Source organism: Otolemur garnettii, unplaced genomic scaffold (genome assembly GCF_000181295.1).
Source record: "Otolemur garnettii isolate 467f Iridium unplaced genomic scaffold, OtoGar3 scaffold00280, whole genome shotgun sequence".
Classification (NCBI taxonomy): domain Eukaryota; kingdom Metazoa; phylum Chordata; class Mammalia; order Primates; family Galagidae; genus Otolemur; species Otolemur garnettii.
The window spans coordinates 574,757-580,067 of record NW_003852675.1 but is presented as its reverse complement, the minus strand read 5'-3'; positions in this window follow the sequence as shown (position 1 = coordinate 580,067).

Sequence of the window (5,311 nt, the reverse complement as noted above, 5' to 3'; positions counted from 1 at the left end):
GCCAGTTTGCCCAGCACCGTTTGTTAAATAGGGAATCTTTTCTCCACTCAATGTTTTTAATTGGCTTGTCAAAGATCAGGTACCAGTAAGTAGCTGGATTCATCTGTTGGCTCTCTATTCTGTTCCATACATCTACCTCTCCATTTTTGTGCCAGTACCATGCTGGGAGCTTCTTAATGCTAGGAATAATATTTAAATTATGTTGTCTGTTGAAATCTCTCTGGTTGAATGCTGAAATGAGGCTGAAGGGACAGGAAGAGATTCTGGCAACTTCTGAACTCACATCTATGTCTGTCACAGGAAAATGGGACCCTCCAATTTGCCATTCCTTCTCCCTAAAATTTTCATCGCCATGAAGAACTGCCTTGATATTTAACCAAAGTGCAAATTCCTCTAACCTTTTGACCATTGTGCAATTAGATCAGCTTACTGTTTTTTATTACTTCATTTTACAGCTTTCAGGAAAACTACCTCACCTACAAAATGCAAAATGTTGAGAGGGCCAAAGCATTATCTCTTATGGAAAAGAACATTACATGTGAATAATTCACATTCACATATTAATATTATGAATTCAAACTTAATAGGAAACTTTGACAGTGACGATAGATAGTGTAATACCGTTGCTGTTATTTTAGTCTCAATTTCATTTCTCCCATAAATTCTATATCTTAGAGTGCTGGTTAACATGATTCCCTCTCATCATCTGTACATGGACAAGAAGGTGCTTGCTTTGAGTTAATAAACATCCTCAGTCCAGAGTCTCTTGTTCAGATGAAGCACTAATTCTTGAGATCATCAAAAATGTGTTTGCATCACAGAAACTAATTCATTTCTAAAATTAAAAACCACCTACTCATAATTTATCCTTTATCTAATCTCTGGTAAAACTTTCTATAAATTTTCCTGTTCAAGAGCTGCCAATATACTTTTCTGGGGACGTTTGACTTCTCAGATTTGCAGAGAGAAAAAGAGGTGATGGATATTATTATTGAACTTCTAGGTTTTATCACAATGTTTGTCGAGAAGTCTGACCCAGTTTCTGCAGGCCCCATAGGCACATACATCACCAGGAGCTGGAAATTCACCTCTCACACCAAGGGCTATGATCAAGCATCAAAATCAAACCCTTTTCCCCAGAATGATCTTATGTGAGTAAGACCTGTTCTCATTGAAGAGGCTAAAATCATAATTCCCTTGTTACCTGTGTTTCATAATCTGCTGAGGCCAGCATGTGTCAAATGGACAGACTGCTCTGCCAGAGACAGTCCAATTTTGTCAAATGAAGAAAATTAAACCCAGGCCTTTTCATAAAAGCACAGCTTTGGAGGCAGCCGGATGCGCTGTGAGCCTGGGTTTGTTCACAGCTGCTCTTCCGGTTGGCATTTCAACATTGGCCAAATGCTGATTCGAAGCATAATGGAATCAGAAATTGTTCAGGCAGAACTCTGCCTCAGCCAGCATAACCAACTACGTATGGGGAAAGTGGTGATTGTCACCCCCAGTCTGAATTGCCCCCGTGAAATATGAGTCAATGACAAAAATTAGCTCTGGGAGAGAAGTTTCAGTTGTCTGAACTTGTCTTTTCCTGTCCACACCCCTGGGAAATACAGGAATTCTCTGCTTCATCCTCCAACATGTTGTTAGTATTTCAGGAGAGTCTGAAAAGTTCTGTAAATTGGTTTGGCTTTCACTTAGGGTTAGAATTTTAGTTGTATTATTGTGAATAGCGTGGTTCTGCCAGTTGATTTTTGGTGGTTAAGAATTCCTTATTGAAGAAGACAGTCAAGGATTGGACACTTAGGGACACAGTAAGTATTCCCCAGAGACGCGGCGGCTGCAGCATTTCCCTGGTCTGCCTTTGTCTCAGGGTATCTGAGGTTTGTCTGGTGCACTAGGAAGGGTTATTGGTGAGCTTGGGGTTGAATTGAAGTTTTCTACATAAATCTCAAACGTCTTCATTTCCTCCACTAAATATTACAAAGAACAGATGGCTGGGAAGTTAATGCATCACAGAGTAAGACAGAAATAGGAACGACCTTTCTTGCTCAATTACTGTCACTTGACGCCAGCTAATTTGAAAGGAGCAAAACGGTGCCTCTACCTTTTTTTTTTTTGGAATTTCAGGCTCTTTTAATAAAAAGCGAAAGACTTATGCGATCTGAAGAGAAACCAGAGTGCAGGCTCTTTTATTCCATGAATATTTACAGAACATCAATTATAGGCAAAACATTGACATAATCATTGACGATAACGTTGGGACTAATATATCAATTTTATGAGGAAACAAAAGCATTATCTACAAATCAGTTACGAGATTAAGTGTACTCATTACCACCATACCTAGTAAAGTTGAAGATCCTAGCTAGTACAATTATGATAACTTAAAAATCCCAATGGTTTGTAAAAAAAAAAAAATTTCAGCAATGTAGCTAACTTCAAAATAACTATACAAAATCAATTATATGCCTATATAAAAAAGAATTACAAAATAATATTAGAAAAAGAAAGATAACATTGTATCAGCAACCAAAATAGAAAGTACCTATCAATATGGCTTTAACAAAGCTGTGCAATTTTTTTTAATACATAATCATTTACTACTTGTTTGTTACAGAATACACAAGACAAAATACAAATAGCAAACAAATTTTTTTTTCTTATTATATTGTTACCAAAGTCTAAAAAAAATAGACGACTAATATATATAAATAAAAGTAAAGGTGTGTCTACTTTTACTTCTAACTCAATTTCCAGACAAATTACACACTGTCATAAAGGTCAAACCTGCACTGATACTCATGAAACAAAGATGTTTTTAAAAAAGCAGAAATGGCTAATTTTAGCCAGTTCTCCCTATGTTTACCTTTTGCTTCCAACCAAAAGGTTAATATGGACTCAGTCTTCTGGGGTGTTAAAAAATTGTGTTTGTAATTATTCTTTGGTTCTTTCTGGTTTTAATGTGTTTATCCAACCCCTATCCACAGTGAAGCCTTGCTTTTGGGATGGAAAAGGAATTGTCCCTTATACCTAAAAAATTGAAAGCATTACTTATTATAATTTGCTGTAATTTAGGATAAATACATACCTACAAGTATTATATTAAATAGATATAAAATAATTGTAGAATTGGTGTATAAAATTAAGAAAACCTACTTCTTCAAGTACATTTCTTTAATTAAATAATTAAAGAATAATTCTCTTTAATTGGGTAGGTGGTTATTTAAGCTATTTCTTTAAAGCCTAAGGTAGAGGCAACAATTTGCATTTGTTTTTCCAAACCACAAGTAGATTTGAACTGGAAATTTAAAGGTTAACTGGAGCCATCAAACTTATTTTAGGATAATTTTCAGTTAACATAAATTAAATACAAAAACTATAGAATTTTTAGGGTCAGCTGTCACTGAGACTAGTCCGTATTGATGTGTGTTTACTTATTTGTATCCTGCTTGTCATCTTTTGATAATTTTCCTTCTATCTTTTAAATCTTTTTTTCTCAGCCTGTTGAAGTAGCACAAAAAATCTGTTCTGAAATGTCATCCCCTCTGAAACTAAATCTGTACAGCTATTAAACGATGCCTCTTTTCTCACGCTTTGCCTTATAATTCTCTCAAAGCACAGGTGTAATTATTCATTTGTCCTTGAAGCCTTGACAACTTTCATTTGTTAGGAGCCTATGAATTCCATACCTAGAGAGATGGCCGTTACTCCCCCATTACACTCAACCACATTACAGAATCAGAAGCAGTAAATATAATACACTCAAAGTTATGGGTTTTCCACCAAAGGGGCCCACGCGAAGCTGGGAGGAATATGGGGGGGGGGGAGAACCTTGAAGTGATCACAGATGCAGAGGAAATATTCGGCTGTTTGAGTTCTGACGTATGGAGCTGAAGGAAATGGCAAGGCCACGTCCTGGTTTTATAGTCTGAGCATTTAAGGGATGGAAGATAAAGCAGAAATGTAATTTGTAGCCACACACCTTCCTTGCTAATGTTTGGCATTTTAACAGCTTTCATTACAAAATACTTGCCACAGTTTGGATTGTTGTATTTCTAGGCTTTTGACAATTGAGGTTTATAACTCCTAGGAAAAGGCTCCAGCTTAACTTTTCTTAAAATGTTTAGCAAGATAACTATTAAATAAGTATAATATTGCAGTACTTTGGTTCCCTGGTTTATTTAACAGGGTGAATGACTAAAATATTCACTAAAAAGTCTGTCTATAGTTCAATAAAATTCTAATCACTCTGGGCAATTTGGGAAGTCAAGTACTAAATGGTTATTTTCCCCTAAAATGCCACTAGGACAAAAAGAAAATTAAAATTAAAAGAAAAAACCAGAAAAGGCTAAATGTAAAGTTCCTTTCAAGTGCCTTTTTGTTATCGGCAGTTGAAATTTGTGCCCTGCATTCACGATCCCATCCCTGGTCTGCACTCTAGAGCCAGACTGCCTGATTTCAAAGCTTGGGTCTGTCATTGATGAGCTGGGTGACCTTGAGGAAGTTACTTAACCTCTGATCTTATATGTCCTTATCTATAAAGTGATGTGGTAAGTGTAACTCCTTCATAGGATTATCATGCGTATGAAATGATTTAATTCACGTGGAGCCTTTACAATAATTCTCGGCACATCTAAAGCTTAAGCTATATATTAAGCTCAATAAATTAAGCACCTTAGGAGCAAAGCACTAAGGGCTATAGTAATCCTTAATCCTAGCCCACAAGAAATCAACAACATGCTTAGCTAAGGACCCTCCTAAGTGCTTAAGAAGAGTTTCTAAGTTGCAGGGGGATCCAGATACCCCAAACCTGCTCCAATCTATTTGGATCTAACTAAAAAAGAGAACAGATGAAACAGGCAAAATTTGGCCCCAAGTGTCCACCACCTGGCTTCTCTAGGCAGCAGCTCTCCTACACACAAGATTCAGTGTGCAGCCCTCAGACCAGATGTTGGACACCTCTACCCTAGAACACAACCTGGAGGACCCCACCATCCCATCATGAGCCTGAAAACAGCATCTGAGTGAACCCAGGTGGAGGAGCTCCCTGAACCAGCCCCTGCCTAGTACATGTGATGCCCAGAGAGGTTCCAAGAGCAGCAACCACAGAGTCACGGAAAGGAGAAAGCAAACAGGTCCTGGAGGGCTTCAGGCAGCTGCCTGTGTCCTACAATGTTGGGGTTTCAGGATCTCGCTTCTTGGAGCTCTCTTGCGTGAAAAATGACCAAACACCCCAAGGTAAGGCAAGCATGGAATAAAGTTTATTGAGAAAGAGAAAGATAGGGAGGAGGGAGGGTATTTGGGGGGACCT